Here is a 27,321-nt window from a genome sequence, read left to right as displayed (position 1 = left end):
CTCTGGTCTGTAGGCCGTTGCTTAACCACTGAGCCAAACTTGCCAGGGCTAGCCAATTTACCTTTACAAGATCATTGAGATGGTGGCCATACACCATCCTCTGATTGATCCTGACTTATCCCCAGCCAATCTTTTGTCACTTTTATCTTCCTTGGTATTTGCATTTCTGTTCTTCTGTATAAGTGCTGGCTCAGTCTGCTTATTAGGTCCTGCTGCATCCTGCCATCTTGCTTGGGACCAGGGCTGGGGTGGGGAATTAGACATGCAGCTGAAAGCCAATGTGGGATCGGGTGGCACTCAAAGGACAGAGAGTATGGAGAAGCAGAGGAGGCCACCTTTGCTCTAGGCCTTGAGGTAAGGTAGTGGTCCCTACTAGTCCATGCCATTTCTTCAAGGTAGAATTCTACCATTAGGATTTTGGCTGATACTTACCCAGTGGTAAAGGAGTGCATGTGTCTGTACTGTCCCCTGCATAACAAGCCTCTCTTCCATTGATACATCCCTAGGAACCAAGCAGATATTGGCAGGGGGCTCAGGATTCCAGGCTCTTCCTTCAGACTCAGCTGACAGGACAAAATACACAACAGGACCCTATGTTTTCTAGGAGCCTATGATCTTGTTGAGGAGATAAATTATATAAACATGAAACAGTGACAAAGCAAGATTTTGGACCTTAGTGTTTCTGTATTATTGGTGTATGTAGTTTTCTAAAGACTTTTTTTCAAAGGGCCAGAAACAAAGGGAAATAACCTTCTAGGATCAGGAATGGTGGACTCAAGGAGTGAAAGGAACCCACCAACGAAGGCATGGTTATTTTCAGAATAATAAGGGTATAACATAAATATTTTAAAAAAGTGACAACCATGGCCATTCCAGTAAATGATGGCATCAACTTTTGCAGGTGAGCATGCTCAGGTGCAAAGATAGTCAAATACATCAGTGCTGGCTCTGCTTCATGCCTCCAAGGATGACCTGTTCTCAGTTTCCTGGGATTTCTGATGGAGGGACTTTAGCAGACTCTTCACAAGGTGTTATGCGCCAAGAATTGACCCAAAAGTTCTAATCTCTTGGGCTGTACACTCAGTCTGAGAATTCCTTGGTGTAGTACCCTGAAGTCACATTTGGTGGGTCAGCTTGGGGGTGTGGCTAGATGGTTTCTAAGTGTCCTTCAATCCTGGGGTTCTGAGTGCAAGGGCATTAGGTCCCAGAGGGTAAAGAACACGTAATCAAGGACAGCCAAGGAGGATGTCTGCTTCTCCAGGAGTGTGGAACACTTCAAGTTAATCAAATTAACATGTAATTAAGATTTATTTGTGTGGGTGGAGGGGCAATATTTAAATGACCAACAGTTCAAATCTTCACATGGTAGTTATATGCTAAAATTAGACTTTGAGAAGAAGCATAGCTATTTCAGGAGGGTGGGCACAGTATTCTGTTAAAATGCAAGCAAGATTTATTTGTTGGGAGAAAAGGAAAGAGGAAGGTGCATGTCTAGTTGACCTAACAGTTTAAGTTATACTTAAGGCCTTCTAATGCATTAGTTATATGCTGCTAATCCTTATTTGCTATTTATTAACTAAATTTGTTTGTAAAGTGATCTCAATGAAAATTTTCTTGGAAACATTTTTGTAGTAGGCTAGTCAAAATTATGAGCATAAGGTCATTTATTTAAAATATTCTATAATTTGCTCAGCTGGTGTGGCTCAGTGGTTGACCATCGACCCATGCACCAAGAGGTTGCTGGTTCGATTCCCGGTCAGGGCACATGCCCAGGTCGTGGGCCTGATCCCCAGTGGGGGGCCTGCAGGAGGCGGCCAATTGATGTTCTCTCTCATTGATGTTTCTATCTCTCCCTCTCCCTCTCCCTTCCTCACTCTAAAACAAAATCAATAAAGAAAAAAAAATTTAAAAATTATATAATTTAAGTTTTCTTTAAGTGACAATGAGTTTTATTTAATGTATAGAGATCAGAGTTCTGATGCTATTGGAAATTTTTATGGTATCTTAATAATATAAGCAATCAATAATTACTTAATAATAATGAGAACAGCTCAACACAAGTACACCTGTTTAACATTATCATCATGGCATCAGCCCAAAAGAGCTCTTTAGCCGACTTAGCCCAATACCTTCAACTTAAGATGAGAGCCCTGTAGCCTGGAGAAATCTTTGTTTCTTCTTGAACCTCTACTTTGAGTGGCTCTCAAAGCGTGGACCCTGGACCAACAGCATCAACATTTTTGTGTGTGTTGGAAATGCAGATTCTCAGGCCCTACCATAAACCTTCTGAGTCAGAAGCTCTGGGGATGGGCCCAACAATATGGATATAGCAAGCCCTGCTGGATATTCATGCTAATGTTTGAGAACTGTTCCCCACACTTCAGCTTTCAAATATCTTGGGGCAATAACTTCTCTTAGATCACTCGAAGCCACATAGAAAATTACTTCCTGTTTTATGTCTAAATTTATCTCTCTAAAGCTTTGAAGGGCGTGGCACACAGACTGCAGAATGTAGAAACACTTCTCTTACCTCCTTTATGGGTGACAGTTCAGGCTGGGTCTCAGCAGAAGGGAAACCAGCCCTAGCGGGGGAGATGAAGACAGAGCTGGCAAGGGCTGATCTTTGCCCGCTCCCCACTACCATTATTTAATACTTTGATAATCCAAGGCCCACTCTAATGAGGACCATGGTACAGTTTAGTTGGGGTCTGGGCTTTTAAGACACATCACACTGAATCAAGGAAGCACAGAGTGGGAGAGAACCTTAGCTGCTATATAGTAGAGACTATAGGAATCTTGAATATTGGCCAACGTTCTTCCAGAAATTGATTGAATACAGCAACATGGAATAGGGAAGGGTCTATCCCTCTGGGAGGTGAGCACTGACAAGCTAACAAAGACTCCAGATGACTGGCCATGAATCAGGGCAGAATTCTACTGCTCCCTACCCACTCCTTTCAACCCAGTGCTAGCAGAGAAATTGGAGATGCAGGATGTCCAAGAGATGAAGATGCAGGATGCCAAAGAAGCTGGGTAGGGGGCCTGACTGTGTTTCTCAGGCCTTCACAGTGCTGTTTGGAAGGACTGTGCTGTGGATGGGCACCATTTTGTCTGTTTAGTATTACTCTCTTTTCAGAAATATTGCTTCTTGACGTGTGGTTCAATGGGAACCCCAGTTTCTTACCAATCTGCTTCTTTAACCCAGTGACTGCCTGGAAGTAGGCATGTTTCCCCAGCTTGGACAGTCTTGGGGGTTTCTAATCTTAAACCAGATGAGGAGGGTGTCAGATGATCTCAGATGGCAAACCTAGGAAGTATGAGCTGTTTGGTGGCCACATCCCCACTGGCTGTGTGGAAAAAAACATTCTGTGGTGAGAGAAAGTGGTGTACTGGGAGAAACAGTAATGAGAGATGGAGAATGGGTTGGGGGCGGCGAGGGGGATGATCCAGTCCCCAGCTGTAGTCATCCCTGAGGCTCGTATCCATCTTTCTTGCAGTTCAGTTGACTGAGCCAAAGAATTCTTTTTTTCTGTAGGGGAGGGAAACAAAAAAAAAACAACAAAACAACAAAACAAAACAAAAAAACACAAAAAACCTTTTCCTCTATCCTTTTCTGTTTAGCACCTGGGTGCTGCGAATTATACTGACAAAAGGCAGATTCACAGGAGAAAAGATTTATTTCCTGTGCATGTAGGAACCATCAAAGGAAGTAGCTGACTTCTTAAATGGTTAGAATTAAAGGATTATATACCTACTTTATAGAAGAAAGGGAGTGGGTAGGAGAAAAGGCTTCTTATGAGAAAGACAAATAGTTTTCTTTAGGCTAGCAAGTGGAGTTTTAAGAGAACAGATGGGACATAAGAACCTTTGTGAAATGAGTGGTCTTTAGTCTTCTTTAGCATCATAATACTCCCCTGAAGAAGGGATTTCGTCCCTCCTGGAGGCAGATCCACCCCGAAGAGGAATTTTTGGCAGCTGCATTTCCCAGAAGTTACTGCTTTTAGTCAGAGTAGAGAAGCTCCCAAAAGGCCCCCCATTCACCTCACATCTGTTGATTCTCAGATGTCTTCAGCTTAAAATAATCATTTCACCAAAGTGACATATTTGGGGGTAGCATGTTCTGACCCTCTTCATTACCTAAGCTAATTTGTCCCTCTAGGTACTGGGTCTAACTTCACCATATCTTTCTGTACATGCTTTAACTAGCAAAATACCCAGTAGGTTTTTAAAAAAAAAAAATTTATTTTCCAAGTAGATAAACAAACTATTTTTTTAGACTTAATTTTTAAAGAGAAGTTTTAGGTTTACAACAAAACAGGGAGAAAGATACGGACATTCCCTATATACCCCTTGTTCCTACACATAACACATATAGCTCCCCCCATTACCCACATCACCTACCAGAATGATACACTAGTTACAATTGATGAACCTACTTTGTCACATCATAATCACCAAAAGTCCATAATTAAACTTAAAATTCAATCTTGGTGTTGTACATTCTATGGGTTTAGACAAACCTATAATGGCATGTATCCATCATTATAATATAATACATGGTATTTTCATTGCCCTAAAAATCCTCCCTGCTCCACCTATTCATCCCCTCCCCCATCCCTGGCAACCACTGATCTTTTTATTGTACCCATAGCTTTTCCAGACAGTCATACAGTTGGAATAATACAGTATGTAGCCTTTTCAGACTGGCTTCTTTCACTTAGTAATAAGCACTTAAGATTCCTCCAGGTGTTTTCATGTCTTGATAGTTCATTTCTTTTTAGCACTGAATAATATCCCATTGTCTGGATGTACCGGTTTATTTATCCATTCACCTGCTGAAGGGCATCTTGGTTGCTTCCAAGATTTGACAATTGTGAAGAAAGCTGCCACAACAACTGTGTGCAGGTTTTTATGTGGACATAAGTTTTCATTTCCTTTGTTAAATGGACTGTATAGTAAGAGTATGTTTAATTTTGTAAGAAACTACCAGACTGTTTCCCAAAGTGGCTGTACCCTTTTGCATTCTCACTAGCAATGAAGGAAAACCTTGTTGTTCCACAACCAGGCCAGCATCTGGTGTTGTCTCTATTCTGAATTTTGGCCATTCTAATAGGTGTGTAGTGGTTATTATTATTATTATTATTATTATTATTATTATACCATCTGCTTTGTAAATCCTGCATTTAAGTATTCTTGTACCTCCACTGAATGTGGTGACTATTTCAGGTGCCTCAGCTATTTCTTTTAAACATCCTGTTACGTTTAGCTTCTTTAACTTATTTTCCCAAGCTCACTGATATCCACAAACTTGCCGATTTAAAAGTTCACAAATATTCTTCATATATGGCAATGACTTGGAAGGGCTATTACCTCCTCCCTTGAAAAGCATTTCCCTTCATTCTCACCCGTCACTTACTATCATTGAGCCCACACTGGAACCTTTGTACATTCTTTAATCACATTATGACTGTGTTTAAAAAAATCACTTTTGCCCTGGTTGGTTGGAGCACCATCCTGTGCACCAAAAGGTCACTGGTTAAATTCCCAGTCAGGACATATACCCAGGTTGTGGGTTCGATTTCTATTTTGGGGTGCATGCAGAAGGCAGCTGATGGATGTTTTTCTCTCACATGGATGTTTCTCTCTCTCCCCCCTCTTCTTCTCTCTAAATATCAATAATAAATAAAATTTTTTTTTTTTAATCCTCACCCGAGGATATTTTTCCATTTTGTACAGATAGAGTGGGAGGGAGAGAGAGGAAGGGAGAGAGAGAGAGAAACATCGACGTGAAGGGACACATCGAGTGGCTGCCACCCGCACGACCAACCAGGGCCGGGGACAAACTGCAACCGAAGTACGTGCCCTTAGCGGGAACCGAACCCGGGTCTCTCCGGACCATAGGCCGACGCTCTAACTGCTGAGCCAAACTGGCCAGGGCAATAATAAATAAATTTAAAACATTTTGAAAATCACTTTTGTGTGGAATTTTACCAAAGAATTTTATCCCTATGATTTAAGTCCACTTGCTTGTACAATATTAATCAACTATGCTTTCATTTTTCTGGATACCATGTTACTGTTCACTCTACAGATTGTTCATTTAGATGTTCCTACATTTTATGACAGATTCCATTAAGGGTGTCTGTCCTCTGGAGCAAATTTACTCTATTATCTTTTCTGCATGGGAGTAGTATTGGCAGCTCGACTGTTTTTCATTCAGAGGTCATTTGTGACAGCAGTTTCATCAATAGTAACTCAGTTTTATCCCCAGCTGTTGTCAGCGCTCTTCAAAGGTTACTAATTCTGGTGACCTAATATTCAGGTGATTTGTCAAGTGAGTTTTAAATATCTTCTATTTAATTGAATACGTAGACCTATTTGCTTTAAAAGACACTTGTCTACCATCAGTAAATCAACAAACAACAAATGCTGGAGAGGATGTGGAGAAAAAAGAACCCTAGTACACTGCTGGTGGGAATGCAGACTGGTGTAATCTCTATGGAAAACAGTGTGAAGTTTTCTTAAAAAATTAAAAATAGAATTGCCATTTGACCCAGTGATCCCACTTCTAGGAATATATCCTAAGAAGCCTAAAGCACCAATCAGAAAGAACATATGTACCCCCATGTTTGTAGCAGCACTATTTACAATAGTTAAGATCTGGAAACAGCCCAAATGTCCATCAGTAGATGAATGGATAAAAAGTTGTGGACATATACACAATGGAGTACCATGCAGCTGTAAGAAAGAAAGATCTCTTATCCTTTGAGACAACATGGAGGGACCTGGAAAGTATTATCCTAAGCGAAACAAGCCAAACAGAGAAAGACAAGTGTCATATGATCTCACTTATTTGTGGAATATAATGAACATAACAGTCTGAGGAATGGGGCAGTCCCAGAGACGTGGAGGTGGGGTACAGAATGACAATCCCCAGAAGAGGGGGTGGTGAGGAAGGGATAAACCACAGAACTTATATGCATGTGTGCATGAACAATTGACATGGACAACAAAGCTGGAGACAGAGTGGGGTGGGAGGGGGAGGGGGAATCAGTGGGGGGAAAAGGAGAAACAACTGTAACAAAAATAAATTAATTAATTAAATAAAAAAAGAAAGAAAAAATAAAAATAAAAAACATACTATTCTTTTAAAAAAAAAAGTGAAATTGTAAGAGCTACAAAAAAAAGAAAGAAAGAAAGAAAGAAAGAATATATGCACCCTTATGTTCATAGCAGCATTATTTACAATAGCTAAGATCTGGAAACAGCCCAAGTGCCCTTCAGTAGATGAGTGGCTAAAAAAGCTGTGGTGCAGTTACACAATGGAATACTATGCAGCTATAAAAAAGAAGGATCTATTACCCTTTGAGACAGCATGGAGGGAGCTGGAGGTGATTATGCTAAGAGAAATAAGCCAGTCAGAGAAAGACAAATATCATATTATCTCACTTATATGTGGAATCTAATGAATAAAATAGAAACAGAGGCATGGAAGCATAGAACAGAATGACGAATCTCAGAGGGAAGGTGGGTGGGGAGGCAGGAAAAGATTAACGAAAGAACTTACATACATATTTGCATAACCCATGGACACAGACAAAAGGGTGGTGAAGGCCTGGGGTGGGATAGGAACCAGGTGGAGGGGGGCAATGGGGGAACAAAAGTGGGGACAGCTGTAATACTCTCAACAATAAAAAACAAAAACAAACAGACGATCAAAAAGACATTTGAGAATAAGAGTATTCCTAAAAAATGGAGGAAAGACTAAGGCAAAGAAAGCTTAAATGCCCCAGTGGTTTCAAACGCGCAGCCGTGAGTGAACACCTACACTGCGTTCACCTGGTACGGAATGAAATAACATGGACTCTAATTTTGACTGTAAACTTTTGGTTTCACCTTGTTATGTTTCCTCCCTTTGTGGTTAGCCACTTGGGAGGGGATTTCCGGAGATGCAGGTTATATAGTTTGTTTCCCAAAATATTTTGCATTGTTTTGGGTGAGAGAGTGTATTGCCTACTCTGTAAGAACTAGGTCTCAGAGAGTTAACAGGACTTACAAGCATAATCACATGATCACCATTGGTCTCAGTGGTGATGGGAGGGAGGTGCCTCTGTCATGACACATTCTTTTGTAAGAAAACTTTTCAAAACATAACTTTTAAATCTGGTAAAATATACATAACATAACATTTGCCTTTTTAACCATTTTAAGTGTACAACCCAGAAACTGTAAGTTCTCAGTGGTGTGCAATCATCACCTCTCTCTATTTCCAGAACTTTTTCATTACCCCAAACAGAAACTCTACAGCCATCAAATAATAATTCCCCATTTCCCCTCCCCCCAGTCCCTGGTAACTGTTATTCTACTTTCTGTTTCTATGAATTTGCTTAGTCTAAGCACCTTATGTAAGTGGCATCATAGAGTATCTGTCCTTTTGTGACTGTTTTATTTCACTTAGCATAATGCTTTCTAGGTTCATCCATGTTGTATGTAGCATGTGTCAGAACTTCCTTCTGGTTTTATTTTTGAATTTATTTTTAGTTCTTGCTTAATCCCATCACCTTTTTCACTCAGCCCTTCAACCTCCTCCCCTCTGACAGTGTCAGTCTGTTCTCTATGAGTCTGTTTCTGTTTTGTTTGTTAGTTTATGTTGTTCATAAGATTCCACATATGAGTGAAATCATATGGTACTTGTCTTTATTTTTCTGACTGGCTTATTTCACTTAGCACAATGTTCCCGAGGTCCATCCATGCTGTTGCAAAGGGTAACATGCTGTTTCAAGGCTGAATAATGTTCCATTGTATGCATTTAGCATATTTTGTTTATCCATTCACCTGATGATGGACATTTGGGCTGTGTCCACCTTTAGGCTATTGTGTACATTCGTATACAAGAATCTCTTTGAGTTTCCACTTTCAATTCTTTTGGGCATGTACCCAGGAGTAAGTTTTATAGTAATTGTTTTCTGAGGAACTGAAGAAAGGAAAACTGAAGTGTCATATTTTTTTCTTCACTAACCACAAGTTGGCTTTGCAGGCTCCCAATGCAATGTGACAGAATATGTCAGAATATACTATTGCCATTTAGAACCATGAGGCTTGAGGTCATGGGTACAGCCCCACAGTCTGTGAAGTGCTTTAGAGACTGGTTGGTCTTCCTGACACAGAGCATGGTGGGAGAGGTAATTCACTTTCGGGTTTCTTGTCTGAACTCATGGTATCTCTCTCTCTCTCTCTTAAAAAAAAAATGTTTTTGTTGATTTTTAGAGAGAGAGGAAGGGAGAGGGAGAACAAGGTAGAAACACTGATGAGAGAGAAATATCAATTGGCTGCCTCCTGTGTGCCCCTCACTGGGGACTGAGCCTGCAACCCAGGCATGTGCCCTGACTGGGAATTGAACTGCAACCTCGTGATTCATGGGTTGACGCTCAGCCACTTAGCCACACCAGCTGGGCCCATGGTATCTCTTAACAGAAGAGATGCAAGTCTCTTCCCAAAAGGACCCCGATTTTTAGGGCAACTCCCAAAGTAACCCTGCATGCTTGGATTGATCCAGATTAGAACTGAACTAAATCCATGGGTTGTTCTGGGCAAGACTAGAAAACCACCATCTCTTTCTCGATTGACAAATCAAATTTATCACCCAGTCCTGCAGTTTTTATTCTTCCAGACCAGTTGTTCCTATTTCCTTTCATGTCCACTGCTGCCATCCTAGCCCACGTTACCATCAGGTTTTGTGAACTCCTGAAACAGCATTTCTTATTGGTCTTTCCGCATGCACGATATTCTTCACACAGTAGCCAGAATGATCTTTCTCAATTCCAGATCTGATCATGTCACCAACAGGATTTTACTGGAGAGGGACCAGACAAGAGTATAAAGTTCATCTAGAAAAGTAAATAGGAAACAAACAGGAAGATATGAAAAACAAGAGTGATGACAAGAGACCAATCCTGTCAAAATAAAATTTAAAAGCCATTAGTACTATCAGTGGAAAAGAATACAGAATTATAAAAGAAACTCAAAGTAGAGGGGAATTTCAATTATAATAGAGGTGGCATTTTGAATCCGTGGGGAAATATTGATTTTTACATAATTGGTTATTGAGACAAATGGGGAAAATATTGTTTCCTTAACTCTTGTGTCACACCAAAACAAGTTCCAACTGTATCAAAGGTTTAGATAATATTTTTAAACAATGAAACTGTAAAAATATAAGAAGAGAATTCAGGTGAATGTTTTCATATACAGAGTAGTAAGGGCTTTCTGAATATGAAAAATCTCAGAAGACTTAAAAGAAAATGTTGGTAAATTTATCTACATACAAATTAAGATTTTTCTCATGGCAAAGTATCATATAGATAAACTAAAAATGCAAGTGACAAACTGGTAACTATATTAAGAACAAAAGGTATTGTTCTTAAATATAAAGTACTCTTACAAGTCAATAAGAAAAGGCTATCAATAAAAAGATGAGCAAAAGAACATGAACAGGTAGTTCACAGACACAAATTATTCAGATTGCTTTGAATATGTGAAAAGATAGTTGACCTCTTTAAAATAACAGAGATGCATTAAGTAATAGTGATTCCACCTATTTAATTGGCAAATAAAAACATTTTATCGCAACAATCTTATGAAGCAGCTAGTAAGTGAAGAAGCTTCATTTAAAAAAAAAAAGCCAATTCACATAATAACTTTCAATAGTTACTCTGTATAAAACTCTATGTGAAACAACCCATAATAGATATTATTGAGAAAGTTAGGCATTCTTTAGAAATTGTACAAACACAGGAGGGGAGGGGAATGGTAAGTGCCAGAGAAAAATGTAATTGATTTTACAATTTGCCTGTGGTTAGCCCAACTTCAAAGAAGAAAATTCAATAAAGAACATAGGTAAACATGCCTTAACAAGAAGAATGTGTTTAATCTGCAACGTGTGGTACAGTAAAAGGGTCAATGTCTTTATTATATAAAGCCCTTTTAAATCAATAAGACTTAGAAATCAATAGAAAAATGGAAGTCAACTCACAAAAATAGCCAACTCATAAAGGAACACAGATGGGCAGAAAGCTCATGGAAAAAAAAAATCATCCTTCTCATTATGAATTTCAAAATTATACTCCTGAAACTAATGTAATATTGTATGTCACCTGTAATTGAAAAAAATTTAAAATATATTTAAAAAGAAATTTGAAATTAAATAACAGAATATGATACCCTTTTAGACCCCCAAATTGCCAAATATCAAAATGAATAATGAAAATAACAGTAATAGTTAATAAAAGATATGACAGTGACCAGTGTGATTGAGGGGTAGGGAAACAGTCATGCATACATTGCTGGTACATGGGTGAAATGAGTTCTTTTATACAGTGAAATACTGGTATGTTGACCTAGATCTAGATATTTATTTAAATGAAAATATTCCAAATAAAAAATTCCAATACAGATTATAGGAGATAGAGAGAGAGCATCATCTCATTTGGTAAATAAGTAATTATAAAGAAGTTCACCTATAGTTATAAATTTTAATTGTACATATATTTATAATTATATGTAAATTTATAAGAATGTATACCAAACTGGTAATTGGGGTTATCTAAAGATATTGATGTTGGGAATAGGTGATACCTCCCTAACCTTTTCTTTTTTTTGACTTATCTATAGTTTCTATTTTTTTTTTATTGTAAAACCTGAACTACTTATATAAATGAACAAAAGTAAGTTTTAAAGTAAAAGAAGTAGTATTGTGGTTAAGAGGATGAACTCTGGAGTCAGACAAGCCCAGGTGACAGGTGACCTTAGGTACATTCCTTAACTTCTTAACCTTGGTGTCCTCGCCTGTAAAACAGTGATGATAGCAGTGCCTACATTAGCAGGTTTTTGTGAAGATTAGATTAAATAACTGATGTAACCTCGTGTGTATTTATCAATCAAGTCATTAAAGAGCTCTTCCTACATTACAGGGCAGCACAAGTTATTTGAGGAAGTGAAAAGAAAAAAAATTTTTAAGGACAATTTAACAATATCAAAATGAAAAATGCACTTACTGTTTGCCCTCGCAATTCATTTTCTAGGACTTTATCTGGAAAATCTAAAACACATACAAGGATGTCATGAGAATATTCTAGAACCAGTTATTAATTCTGGCAGGAGAGGGGACAAAAGACTTTCAGAGAAAAATCACCACCGGAGGAGTTAAACATCTGACACTTTGTTAGCTAAGATAAAAGAGCCACCATCAGTCAATGTCTGGTACACTTACATTTGTATGGATGGTTAAAAAGATCTAACTAGGGCAAACAAACAACAAACAAACAAACAAACAAACAATTGCTTGTGGGTTCTAATGTTGCAGAGCAATATCCTCAAGCTTTCTTCTGGGACCAATATTAATTTTTATACAAATCCCCTTCCTAAAAACACGTGTATTTCCCTTTCCATGAGTAACTTGCTCAGAATCCCACACTTAGACTTTTTATGACGAAACATGTATCAGATCTGCTCCTGAGACCGGCCCCGTAATTTGCAGGGCCCACTGTGAAATGAAAATGCAGGGCCCCTTGTTCAGAAATTAATACTTTCATGATACAATAGCAGAACATTAAACTGAGCAAGGGGCCCTCCGCACCCTCACTGCCATCCCTGCCAACCCCCCTCTAACTAATAAAGCCCAGCTATGCCAAACGACTTCTGCAGTTCCCCGACGTAAGCCAAGCTCTCGCACACATCACTCTACAGAAGCTGTTAGTTCTATCAGATGTTCCTCTGCACACCCTGCCTCATCCTCCCCAAAACTCCTACTTATCCTTCTAGTCCCCGTCAGATGTCACTGCCAGGAAACATCCTTTGCCCTACTTCCCCTCCCTTCCCTCTGACTGCCGCCCTGTAATGTAGGAAGAGCTCTGTAATGACTTGATTGATGAATACACACGAGGTTACATCAGTTATTTAATCTGTGCGAGGACAGAGTTTTGTCTTCTGGTTGTCTCTATGCTCAGCCCCCACCAAGGTGTGAATTTCTGACAATGACTGGGCACAGCATTGTGTTAGGAACATTGCACAAGTAGCTCACTTACATTAACCCAAGGAAGGAGCTGTCGTTATTCTCATTCATCAGAGGTGGCCGGGGAGATAAAACGTGTCCAGGGTCACACATCTAGGGGCAGATGTACTCTTTTGTTATAGGGGAAAAGTTAAAATGGGGAAATCCACGGTGCTTAGAGGATTTGAGACATTTTATTTGCTGTGGAAAGGGGCGGCCAAACAATGGGTAATCAGGCATCGTGGCACGAGTACTATTTCATCAGCAGTGCAAATGGTTCTCTCATCCTCAGGAGTTAATTAATTTCAATGGTGTGGTCTTCAGAACGTGGCAAAATTATTCTCCACTCCTCACCCCACCAGGTCTTTGACTAAGTCTGAAACTTTGCTTGTCTAAATCTGTAACATGGATAAAATGAGGAAGTTGAATTGCATATTCGTGAAGGACCCTTATAGTTCTTGTTCTCCCAGAAAAGAGGGCTCTTCTGCTCCCTTTGGACTGCAAATGGAAATGGAGTGGGGAAAAAAGACCCCAGCTGTGTCTTGGATAAGTCTAGACCAGTGATTTTCAACCAGTGTGTTGCAAGAATTTTAAAAACATGCAATAACTAACCAGGGGCACTAGCTTCTTTTCCCTTTGATTGTCGAATATGAAATGATAACAGCCAACACAACAATAGCCATCCAGTGTAAATAAATCAAACTCATAACTACGTTTTTTTGTCAGATTGGCAAAATATATATATTTGGTATGCCACAAAATTGTAATAATTAGTTTGTATGCCATGAGATGAAAGAGATTGAAAATTGCTGGTCTAGACAGATGTACGTACACAAGGCAGATCCACAGAAGGACCAATAATAGGTGTGGTGCTGTCCAACCTGGGCAGGAGTCACAGAGAAATGAAAAGACAGGCCTGAGCCCTCCAGGACTTGCTAAGTGTGGCAGAGAAGAGAGACCAGCAGCCAGAGGCAGCAGCAATATGTGGTCGGCTGAGGCTGCCTCCTCCTCCTCCTGGCCAGAGCGGACTTCAGGGAGGGGGTGAGCGCAACGCGACAGTCTTCCCGCCCCGTCTTCTCTGAACAACTCCCACCACCAGCACCAGGGATATAAAGAATTCGGGGAACTCAAATGCCACAACAAATGGGTGACATGTGCGTTCAGAGAAAGGAGGTGCAGGAATGTTGGCTTAACAGCTGCCAAGAGAAGGGGGCCCCTTAAGTTGAGCCATGAAGAAGGAGGAAGGACAGGTGTCAGCAAAGACACAACAGGAGAGATCACCAGAGTGTTTGGGGGAAAACGGAGCGATGGGCCTGATGGGTAGGCAGAGCGCCTGTGGGAGGAGCAGAGTTCAGGGAAGCATTTCCACCTAGGGGTCAAGGTATTACGTGGTCAATGAGCTCTCTAGTGGTCCAGCTTAAAGCCAGTTTAAAATATATTCTTTTTGAGAATTCTCTGAGGTGCTCATGACATATGCCGCTGACACTCTTAGTCATTGATTAAACTCTGATCCAATGGACTGAGGTGAGGGTATGGCGGAGACGGGTGAGAGAAGTTGAGGAACCTGGGCAGGATGAGAGCAAGTGACCCAGAAAGGAGATCTACATTTCCCTCTGAATTTACTGCTGGGTTGGCTCTCAGCACAGGACACCCGAGGACTAGGCATGCCAGGCTCAGACTTTTTAGTTTTATTCCATTAATGATGGGGAATCACAGAAGACTTATAAGAAAGGGAGATATGAAAAACAACAGTGTGTCTAGAAGAGGGGTCCGATGGTGGCTGTGGACCTAGGAAGTGGTGGTGATGGTGGTGGACCTCGAAAGAGGGGATGGGTAGGCTGTTGCTGGGGTCTCGTCGCTGGGGCTGGGGGAGTGGGGCAGAAGAAATGAACTCAGAAATGGACTCGTCCAGTAAATGGATATGGAGAAGTGCCTGTGGAACCCACGCAAATGGTAACGGGTGGTTATGTTATTACCATCACGTGTAGCCACATTCGCAGGGTGGGACCATAGTTTTCCACCCTGGAATAAAGTTCTGCTTCTGTCCTCAGGAAGACAGATTTGGACACTTCAAGGGAAACAGGACTGTGAATTATAAAGAGAAAGAAGGACCATGTGCTATGAGTGTAGTCACAGCCCTCTCAGCGGGGCAGCAAAGACGGGAGTGTGCTGGGCTGGCAACACCAGAACTCAGCCACATGCATGTTTTACACTAAAGAAGGGACCTCACAGCATGAAGCCTGCACAGGACTTCAGAATTCAAGAAAAGGCGTGAGGGTAGCTGAGGGCAGACTGTGCTTCCGAAAGCTGTGAGTTAGTTTTGCTCCAGCAAGGAACTTACACTTTTCCGGGTAATTTATCAAGTAGGCTGAATTGATGGGTCCCTTAGTTGACCATGGAACTATCAAAGTAAATGGTAGGAACAAGAAACACAGTAATTTGCCAACAATCTGGATTTAAGGTCAGGTAACCTTAACTAAGCTTTTTAAAAGAAATGTTATGAATGCAGAATCTCGGGCATTAAAGTCTTCAAGGCTACCTGAGCAGCAGGTGACACATGGTAAGAGTCCACGAGCTCTGTTCCTGACCTCGGCAAAGCTCCCCTGCCACCTTTACATTTGTTGGACCACAGACTCATATGCTGTCTTGTTACATAAGGGAGCAGCATAATGACACTGTCAAAGGAGCAAGTGTCACACGAGGTGGCTGGTGATAATTCTGTCTTAGATTTTTGGCTCTCTGAGTATCTGTCACGAGGGATATCATGTTCAGCAGGATTAATTTACTAGGCCACAAGGGCATTGAAATCCGAAGTAATCATTCAAAGTCACAGGTTTACCAAGTAAAAGGCATCCAAATTAAAAAGAAAGAAGTAAAATTATCTCTGTTTGCAGATGGCATGATCTTATAGAAAATCCTAAATACCACACACACACACACACAGTTAGAATGAATAAATGAATTTAGTAAAGTTGCAGGTTACAAAATCAACATACAGAGTTGAGTTTCTATATACCAACAGTGAACTATCCAAAAGGAAACTCAGAAAAAATCCCACTTATGATAGCACCAGAGAATAAAATACTTAGGAATAAACTTAACCAAGGAAGTGAAAGATTGTACACTGAAAAATATAAAACACTGGTGAAATAAGTTAAAGCAGACACAGATACATGGAAAGACACCCTGTTTTCATGGATTAGAATTAATATCGTTAAAATGTCCATACTACCTACCCAAAGCAATCTATACTCAATGCAATTCCCTACCAAAATCCTGAAGACATTTTTTACAGAAACAGAAGAATAAGCCTAAAATTCATATGGAACCACAAAAGACCCCAAATAGCTAAAGCAATCTTGAGAAAGAAGAACAAAGCTGGAGGCATCAAACGTCCTGATTTCAAACTATATTACAAAGCTATGTAATCAAAACAGTATGGTATTGGCATAAAAACAAACACAGAGAACAGCACAGAGAGCCCAATGGAACAGACTAGAGAGCCCAGAAAGAAACTCATGCATAGGGTCAACTAATCTTTAACAAGGTTGCCAGGAACATGTAATGGAGAAAGGATAGTCTCTTCAATAAATGGTGTTAGGAAAACTGGATATCCACATGCAAAAGAATTAAATCCACATGCCTAAGATACCTTTATCTTTCACTATATACAAATAGTAACTCAAATCGTTTTAACATAAGATCTGAAGCCATAAAGCTCCTAGAAGAATAGGGGACATTCTTCTTGACATTGATCTTGGCAATGATGTGGCACCAAAAGCACAGGCAACAAAAGCAAAAAATACACAAATGAGACAACATGAAACTAAAATCTTCTGCACACCAAAGGCAACAAGAGTGAAAAGGTAGCCTATAGGATGGGAGGGAATATTTGCAAACCATGTTTCTGGTAAGAGGTTAATTTAAAAAAATATGTAAAGAACTCTTAGCAGAAAAAAAAAAAAAAAAAGAAAAAAAAAATGGGCAAAAGGCAAAATGGGCAAAAGGCAAAGGGCATTTCTCCAAAGAAGATATACAAGTGGTCAACAGGTACATGAAAAGATGCTCAACATTTCTAATCATCAGGAAAATGCAAATCAAAACCACAGTGAGATATCACTTCACACCTCTTAGGATTGCTGTTATCAATAAAACAAAAGATAAGTGTTAGCAAAGTTGTGGAGAAATTGGAACCCTTGTACACTGTTGGTAGAAATGCAAAATGGTGCACCCACTACAGAAAACAGTATGAAAGTTCTTCAATAAGTTAAAATTAGAACTATAGTAAGGTCCAGCAATCCCACATCTGGATGTATACCCCAAATAATTTAAATAATATTTTCCTCTAGAAGTTTTTCATTGTAGCACTTATAGTTAGGTCTCTCATCAATTTTGAGTGGATTTTTGTGTATGGTATAAAATGTCACAGTTCAGGTTTTTTTTTATTTTTGCATTATGGATATCCAATTGTTCCCCAAATAAAAGTGTCAATTTATTGAAAAGACAATCCTTTCCTTTGTTGAATTGTCTCGGTACCTTTGCCAAAAATTAATTGACATATCTCAATAGAAGATTTGACATAAATGTAAGGATTTACTTCTGGCTTCTCAATTCTGATATGTTTATATAGACTATCCCAATATATGATAGTGTCAATAGCCAACATCTCAGTGTCTTGATTATTGTGGTTTTTTATGAAGTTTTAAAATCAGTAAAAGTCTTTCAACTTTTCATTCTTTTAAAAAATTGCTTGGCTATTCTAATTCAATTGCATTTCCATGTGAATTATAGGACTAGCTTATTAATTTTTATAAAAACTCTGCTAGGTTTTTTTTTATTATTATTATTATTCATCTTCAGATAGAGCGAGAGGGAGAGAGGGAAGAAGAGAGAGAGAGAAACATTGATGTGAGAGAGACACATCGACTGGCAGCCACCCAAATGACCCCAACCGGGGCCAGGGACAAACTGCAACCAAGGTACATGCCCTTAGTGGGAACTGAACTGGGGTCTCTCTGGACTGCAGGCTGAAGCTCTAATTGCTGAGCCAAACTGGCCAGGGCTCTGCTAGGATTTTGATAGGGATTGTGTTAAATACATAGGGGAAATAGCCAATGACAATACTGAGTCTTCCAACCCATAAACATGGAATATCTCTTCATTTATTTAATCTTCTTCAATTTCTCTTTTCAATGTTTTCGATATATACGCCTTCTTCTAAATTTATTTCTAAGTATGTTATTCTTACTGATATTATTGTGAATGGAATTGTTCTCTTAATTTCACTTTCAAAGTGTTGTTAGTATATAGAAATACAATTGATTTTTGTATATTGATTTATATCTTGTGACTTTGCTAACCTTTTTTATTCGTTGCAGTGGTTTGTCTATTGGTTCTTTGGGATATACTATAATATACAGCATCTTATCATCTGCAAATGAAGACACTTTCACTTCTCCTGTCCAATCTGGATGCTTCAGTGTTTTTTCTTTATTGCCCTGCCTAGAAGCTCCCGTAAACTTGACAAGAGGGAAAAAATAATTCAGCCTTTCACCATTAAGTAGAATATTCACTGTGGGTTTTGTTTGTTTGTTTGTTTCACAGATGCCCTTTATCAAGTTGAGCAAATTCCCTTCTATTTCTAGTTTGTTGCGAGTTTTTATCATGAATGGATGTTATATTTTGTCAAATGTTTGTTCTGCCTTTATTGAGATGATCATGTATTTTTGTCTCCTATTCTATTAACAGTGTTTTACATAAATTGGGTTTTAGATGTTAAACCATCCTGCATTGCTAGGATAATCCCAGTTGACCATGATGTATACCTCTTCTCATATATTGCTGATTTCAGTTTGGTAGTATTTTGTTAAGGATTTTTGTATTGATATTTATGAAGGGTACTGGCCTTTAGTTTTATTTTCTTATGTCACTGTTTGGCTTTGGTATCAGGGTAATATTGGGGACATCCAGAGAGTTTCTCTTAACTGCTTTTTTCAGCATAAGAGTACGTTGTTCTGTTTGTTTATGTGTCTCATATTCACTTGACATTTTAGATATTATATTGTGGTTATTCTGAATTCCAATAATCCCCCTGCCCTCAGGTTGTTATTGCTGTTTGTTTTGTAACTTGGACCGAGATAAATCTGTGAAATATTTCTCCCACAAAGTGCGTGGGCACATATTTCTGCTCATTTTTCTTAAAACAGTTTTAAAGTTTGGCTTCCTAGCAGTCACCCCTTTGTCTGTATAGCCTAGTAGTTAGTTAACGATTGGACAGAGGTTGTGCTCAAATACTTTGAACCAGCAAAACTTCCATCCTCCACCAACGTATCTGTGTGTGGGTTGGGGAAGGCATTCAAGTTACAGCCGTTTTCAAGTCTGCTGTGATAATTACTTTCTGCTGGGCCCTCTCATGTCTCCTCTGTGCATGCTTGGAATGTGTGGACGAATAACTGAATCCTCCCTGGTCTGTACTGAACATGTGTGCAGCCTCAGACCGACAGATGCTTGCCCCACCCCAATCCCATCCTCAGGCTAGAACTATTGGTCTTGTCTACTCATCTGCTACTAAGAGTTACTTCCATCAATAGCACTGCTGGGCAGAGGTTTTGTCCACTGTTTCAAACACCAGTGAACCTTCGACCATGCCAGTGAAAATGCCAGTGCCCACAGTCTGCCCTGGCAGAACCCACCTCTGTGACATAGGAGCTGGGTGGGGGAATGGGAGCAGCACTAGGCAAGAGGGCCATAGAGACCCATCGCTAGTACCCAAAGTTGAGAAGTTATTCCATCATAAATACTTCCCAGTTGCTGCATGCCTTTGGCTGATTTCCAGAGCACTCAAAGGGCTGTTTGTCTATATCGTCCACCTTTGTAGTTGCTTTTGGGGGAGATTTCCCAGCTTCCTCATTCAGTCACAGTTGAGGTTCTAAGTCCCACCTCATTCCATTTTTAATGGGGGAAGTCTAGAATCTTCAAACCAGAATCGTAACTTTTATACCTGTATCAGTCTCTTCATTGCAAAGGGTGGAAGCCCCTGTAGCAGTAAGGAAACTGAGAATCTTAGATGTCTGGTTAGGGAAAAGGCACAGACTGGTCCAGTGTTAGCACAGACCAGTTGCATGAAAAAGAGGAAGGGCGTGATCTGAACCCAGGTTCACTCTCTGCTCTGCCTTGGGTGGGATAGTGGACAAGTACATGGAGGGATGGGGCTTTACACACAAAGGAAAAAAACAAAAGGAAAAGATCGTTTTAAAAAAATTGTGGCAAAAAATTAACATCAAATTAACCATGTTAACTATGCTTAAGTGTGTAGTTCAGTATATTAAGGATATACATTGTTGTAAATAGATCTCTAGAACCTTTTCATCCTTCAGAACCAAAACTCTGTACCCAGAAAACAACTCTCCATTCTCCCCTCGAGAGAATTTTTATTAAATAAAAATTCATAATTTCTATATTTCAAAACTTCACAAATAAAAGGACAAACCACAAATTGGGAGCTAGAACCTAGTTGCAGCAAATTATACATGAAATGCTTTTATGTGTGCAAGAGGAAAACACTCAAATAGCAAAATGGAGCCCCCAAAATCGAGAAGGCAATTTATAAAAGTGAAAGGGCCCATGACCTTATAAATTTAATTTTCATCACCAATCAAAGAAATGTGCATTCAAGCACAACTTTGCTTCTCAGGTCGGCAGAAGCGTTTTCAGCGACCGTGCTCAGTGCCGTGTTTCTCTCGGTGAGAGCGAGAGGCTCCTACCTGCTGATAGACACACAGCAAAGCACACCGGCTAGAGTCCTGTTTGGCAATATATTTTACAACCTTAAAATATTCATACCCTTTCACCCACTAATGCCACTTTTAACATCCTGCCCTTAGACAAGAGCGACATGCCCCAAGATTTATTTACAAGACTGTGTTTCACATCATTATTTATAAAAACAAAATATATAAGCAATCCCAATACCTAACAGTAAAACGCTGGCCACAGAGTATGCCAATCAAGTGACAGGACAGTATGGAGACTTTTCTCGAAGAATTCTTCATGAGAGGCTCATGAAAAGTGAAAACAAAAAAGAAAAGGAAACTATATGTATGAGCATGCACAAAGGAGAAATAGAAGGAAATATACCAAAATGATGGCTACCTGTGGGTGGTGTGAGATTTGAAATTCCCCAAATCAATAGATTAAACAATTTCAATAATGAGTATGTAATTTTCAGCAGTAAGTGTGCATCGCTTCTATAATCAGAAGAAAAGCTTTAAAAAGGAAGTGTTTATAAAATAATATATAGAATGTATGTGAATCTTTTCAAAACTTTAAATTTCCAGACATTGCTCAACTAGTTCATTTGACTTAGTATTTGTGAAAGTGGGTTGAACATACACACGTGTGAAAAATAGAAATTTTGCTTTTGTTCTGAAAGTTGTAATACTGTGATTACAGCTGTTTTGCTGTTGCTGTTTTTTTTTGTTTTTTGTTTTTAATGAAACTAAATAAACTGTCAGAATTTTATCATGGAAGTTCGGATCCCCCCACCAACACACACCCCAGGTACTCAGTCTGTCCTATGGAGTTAAATTGAATTTTAACCTCGTTTTGACAGTTATAGTTTTAGGTAGCTGAAATATGGCACTTCAGGAACATGATGAATTAAATACTCCTGTATGATGTGGTGTGACCCTAAATATCCATTTATAGTTTTGATTTTCTAGGGGAAAATGAAATCAAAATTCCAAAAAACATTCATGTGTTTGGAAAAGTTCCTCCGATAAAATTTTAATTGTTATTTTGCAAATATTTAAAAACTTCATGTTCTCATGAAAAATTTTATAGAAATATGTTACCTGGGGTGAAAAACACTTGAAAGAATAGTCTTATTTACATTATTATTATTATTTTTTTGCTATTGTGTATGAGGCCAAAATATGCCGGTTGAGTTGACCTACCTGAGTGACTGGCAGCCCTTTAAAATATGGGAACCCCATGAAGGTTGCAAATGCCTAATTCAGGTCACCTCCACCGAGCAAGGTACCATTCATAATGCAAAAAACACCAGAACCCCAGGACCCTGGATGGGGATGAGTTGTTGAGAGAGGAAGAGTGAGATGATGCTGGGGGACCCTCCCAAAACGTTGACTGCTCCCTGAAGTAGAGACCTGCACCGTTCCAGCTTGGCCCAAGGACCCTGGCAGCAAATCTGATCTGACCTGACATGTGATTGGTACCAAGCCTCAGCCAAGAATCTGCTCTGCTGGGAAGGGCGTTTATCACTGGTACTGTGAAACACGAACGTTCGAGGACTTTCTGTGCCAGCAGGAATAAAATGAGCAGATAAACTCCTCACGTACCGAACCAAGCCCGTTTTGGGAGTGCAGAGCAGCTTAAGGACCTAATGAGCCTGTTTTAATACATTCAGATTAGTTGGAAACTGATTTAGATGCCAGTCCTCAGCAAACCTGGTGAACGCAGCAGCACCCATTCATTCGAGAAGCCAAGAAAATGACAAAGCCCACAGGCCTTTCTAGAGAAGTGATTTAAAAACATCTGATATAGCCCTGGCCGGTTTGGCTCAGCGGTTAGAGCATCAGCCTGCGGTCCCGAGAGACCCAGGTTTGGTTCCCGCTACGGGCATGGACCTCGGTTGCAGTTTGTCCCCGGCCCTGGTCGGTCATGTGGGTGGCAGCCACTCGATGTGTCCCTTTCACATCGATGTTTCTCTCTCTCTCTCTCTCTCTTCCTCTCTCTCCCTCCCACTCTACTTGAACAAAAAATGTCCTCGGGTGAGGATAAAAAAACCCCAAAACATCTGATATAAACACATTTCCAACTTTGCATAAATGAAGTTTTCTTCCTTCTCCTATAGCCTTAGAAAAAGAGATTGCTTAAACATGTTTTCTTCTATTCCATACTAGTGACTGGGAATGATGCTAAACATTTTTAGATCTTTACTTTGAATCACAAACTTGTGCATTTTTTAGTGCTACTAGAGGGGCACAAATACATGCCTCCTTTCTCTCTTCAACTTCCCCCTTCTCTCTGCTTCTGTCCTCTCCTTCGAATAATCACAGAACATTCAGAACAGCATCCTGGCCCAATTGAGTTGAATCCCAAGGTCTCTGTTTCCGATTCTCTTCCATTCCTGCTTCCCTAAACCCAAGATTAAAGCAGAAATTCTAGGACTGCAGGTGAATGAGATAAGTAATGAAACAAATACAGGCAAATCAGCTTTCTGTATATATAGAAAGTCCCCTCTCCTTAACATTATTTCCCAAGGAGATGATGTTTGCTAGGAGTTGAGGGAGTTTGTTCCAAACAGTGTGTGTATAACCGATGGACATAGACAACAATGCTTGGGGGGGCGGTGGATAGGGAAGAGAGTGTCTGCTGGGGAAAAGGAGAAACATCTGTAACAAAAAATGAATTAATTAAAAAAAACACACAGAAAAATATTAAGTTTGATGAGCATCAACTTTCCCATTTAGGGACTCCCAGGGACTCTTCATTCGAGAGCACGTCACAGTTGTTCTGTGGTGGGGTGTTGGTCCCCTTTTGTTTTACCTCAGCCTGCTGCTATGCCTAACATCTGTTTACTTTTGATCGTCCCCTTTCCTCCTCTCTTCACTCTCAACATCAAGTTATCTCCTCTCATCTGAAAGATCCTCTGAAGAAGCTCCTGCTTTAAATAAATCCACCTGCGCCCAGCAGTCGCCAAGGTGGGGTCACTTCTGCGCTCTGCTGCATTTCACAGATGTGTTCCCAAAGAGACGGTCATTATTTTAGAGTCTCTCAGCTTTCAATATCTTTTTTCTCATGTGGAGATAAAATTGAAAAACAGATCATTAACAACCCCATACACTTCTTGATATTAAGCGTTTGATGATTTTTTTGTTTTGCTTTGTGAAAAATTTTCTTCCATCAAGGTGCAACGAGGCACACACTGTGCTGTGTAAAAATAATGTGCTTTTGGGGAGTTGCATGCCTGGGACAGTGCATTTACAGTTAAGTCCCTTTCAAAGTCACCCACTCGGAGCTGCTAATTTTAGCCGTCTCCCCGAGTTTCACAAGAGGTTTCTTTAGAAGCTGTTAGTTTCCAGGTGTGGTACATTAAAATACTTTTGTAGAGAGGCAAAGTGGTTACAGAATAATACTTCTGGATTTTCTGTTCTTTCTTGGATGTGGACCAAATTCAGTAAAAGAAATGCCCACGTCACAAAATCTACTTTGCCGGTGGGAACAATTCCTGACCATTTGAAGGAACGGGGCTCATGGTATTTCTTCTGCTCTTGTTCTACTCTCTTTTCACGACTGTAGTTAAAGTAGGAAGACAGAGAATGCGTGTGGGAGTTGGGGGTGGGGAGAGGAGGACTGCTGGGGCGGGGGGAGTGGGTGGATCCTGACTTGCTGTGGCTTCTGCTTTCTTTTCAGAGAACTTCAGAGAACGGCTGTAATACCAGTTCTAAATGAACAACATATGACTCTTCCTTGCACCTCCTGCCCCGCCCCCCACGGGTTTCCTATGTGTACTTGAGATGCCTGATACCCTTGATAGAACTGCTGGGGTTACTCTGTCTTTAATCACTTTATCAGGCAGCAAGATTTCGCTTTTCTAAGAGGCAAGTAACTAAACCCGAGGTCCTGCATGGACTTTGCAGAATGCTGCTAGGTCTGCCGAGACATCAGTGACAGTGCATCTGGGTTTCATCAGCTCGCTAGGGCTGCGTTTCACCAGGTCCCCGTGCCAGGGCCTCCCCAGCGTCAACAACAAGTGTCGCACCTACTGCAGGAACAGCCCTCAAGTTTCATCACAGTGATGCTCAAAAATATTCTCCAGCTTCAGCAATGACCTAGTTCATTCGAGGGCAGGGAAAAATGCTCTCCTTCCAGAACTTCCCTGGGCACAGAATATTCCCTCTTAGGAAGGCAGGAGCTGTTCTGGAAACAGACCCAACTGTGTTTTGACGGTTCGTGGAAAAGACCCTGAGCCCTCTAGTTGCTCGGAATCCCCGGGCCCAGGAACAGGGCCACCCAATCAATGCCTCCCACGCAGCCCGGGAAGCCCACAGCCCAGCCAGCTCTCCTATCACGTCTCGGGGATCAAAAGTATTGAAAAGTGAGTATCCAGACTTCGGTTTTTACATAAGGAATAGCTGTGCTTTCAGCATGTAACTGTTTACATTTTCTACAGTAGGGAGCAAAGCAGAGTGTGTCCTTGTGAGACAGAACAAGGTGAAACCAGTAAGATCTGCGGTGCATATTTGGGGATATAGGGTTTTTAAGGAGCCAAATGCCCGTTTGCAGATTAGGGTCCTTTTGGGAAATTATTATTTTGTAAAAAATGACTGTTTATTTTGGCTTGATAATGCTTTTGAAAGATCCTTTCACATCATGGCTATCTCAACAATCAGAAAAACAAACATATAGGATGACTCGAAGGAGTGATTTGTGAAGGCTTTGCAAAGTAACATGAAAAATTGAGGTAACTATGCAGGTGCTTCAGGCCGCGATACCCCTGCCTGAAATATTTATTTTAGTCAAAAGTTATTCCTTTTACTTGGGTTATCATGCGGATGGAAAATGCCCACGTTCTGAGTGAACACAGCAGGAATCGCGTTACTGAAAAGCTATCAGGCATTTCCAAATGGCTGCTGTCAACACCCATTAAGGCATCAAAACAGACTTTCTTACCTTTTATTTTTATTGTGGTAAGAACACTTAACATGAGGTCTATGTTTTTAAGTGGACAGTGCAGTGTTGTTAACTAGAGGCACAATGTCGTACTCGAGTTGTTACATAGATTTTTTAAAAATTTAAGACAAAAAGTCAACCCCCAAAATCCATCGATGAAGCGGCGCCATGGTCACGTTACATTTTGATGAACACATCCAGACTTTAAAACCACTGAGTAAGGGTGTCAGTTACAGGCATCTGGCAGTCATTTAAAAATAGATAAAAGCAAGAACAGCAATTAGAGCTGCTTCTGCTCTAATTATTTTCTCCCACAACCTTTATTTGAGTAAAGGTAGGCTTCATTTCTTAAGATTAATGAACCGGGAATGGTAAGAGATGCTTTATAACAGCATCCCAGCTGAGGGTAAATTGAATGAGATTCTTTGCTGTGGGACTTCGGACCTGAAACCCAGGATGTTGTGGACTATCTTCTGAATGAACAAATTGACAGATCCTGTATTAAAAATCACTAGTGGTCAAAGACGCATTCAGATCTTGGAAATCTGGATTTAAAACAAACTAAATGTATTTTAAAGGGTTTTAAAACCCTTTGTTTTAAAAGATATGTTTAGAGAGAGGAAGGGAGAGAGGGAGAAATACCAATGTGAGAGAGAAACATCAAATGATTGCCTCTCATGCACACCCCAACGAGGCATCCAACCCACAACCTGGGTACATGCCCTGATCGGGAATCAAACCCACAAACTTTTGATGTATGGGACGATGCTCCAACCAACTGAGCCACTTGGCTAGGGCCAAACTAAATGTTTTTTAGCTCCCAAATTACACTGCCCTTTTGAAATGTTTGCAAAACATCCACAGTTTGGGGAAGATTTTTAAGCACGGTGGAATTCCTATTTTTATCATCTGCAAAGATCACCCCCTCCCCAAATTTAATGCATTTTTGACATGCATACTTACTTGTAGATATCAGCCTACGCAAGGAGGATGCCACCGAGTATCCTAATCTGGGAGGAGATGGGGAGAAGCTGGTGGTGCTGAGGAATAAAGCCCAGCCTCTGGTCAGAGCTGGAATCAAATCCTGACCCAAGCACAGTTTCTCAGCCTGTCTGAACTCCAGTGTTCTCCTCTGTAAAAGGAAGATAACAACATCCACTTTCACAGGGTTGATGGGGGATTAGATGAGTAAACACCCTACAGTATCAGTCACATTGTAGTTTTTCCAAAGGCTAGTTCTTCCCCTTGGCTAATTAAAAACTAACACTCTCTCTCTCTCTCTCTCACACACACACACACTCTCTCTCTCTCTCTCTCTTTCTTTTACTCTTTCTTTCTCTCTCCCCCTGAAATTTCAGAATGCTTTTATAATATAAAACTATAAAGTAATAGAAATTATGCATTTTTGACATTAGTGCAATGATTAAACACAAATAACAGAAAATTAGATTGTTTTGAAGAATGTTCTGTATTTGCTCCCAGTGTTTGAGAGCAAAATTTATAAAAAGATTATATTTTGAAATTCATCTACAACAAATAAGGAAAACCATTTTTGTCTGAAAATGGTTGATTATCTAAAA

General features: G+C 40.1%; 1 protein-coding gene across 1 annotated transcript in view; it reads left to right on the top strand.

The window, feature by feature from the left end:
* Positions 1-24,602: 24,602 nt before the first annotated feature.
* Positions 24,603-27,321, top strand: part of ALPK2 (alpha kinase 2) — a 107,371-nt gene continuing 104,652 nt past the window's right edge. Inside the window, exon 1 of the mRNA XM_036245968.1 lies at positions 24,603-25,166. The gene's annotated coding sequence lies outside the window, so the exon portion shown is untranslated. The remainder of the gene's footprint in view (positions 25,167-27,321) is intronic.

This window comes from Molossus molossus, unplaced genomic scaffold, assembly GCF_014108415.1.
Source record: "Molossus molossus isolate mMolMol1 unplaced genomic scaffold, mMolMol1.p scaffold_m16_p_6, whole genome shotgun sequence".
In the NCBI taxonomy this organism is placed as follows: Eukaryota; Metazoa; Chordata; class Mammalia; order Chiroptera; family Molossidae; genus Molossus; species Molossus molossus.
Note: the sequence above shows the minus strand (reverse complement) of the source record. Positions and strands in the feature narration are given on the sequence as shown.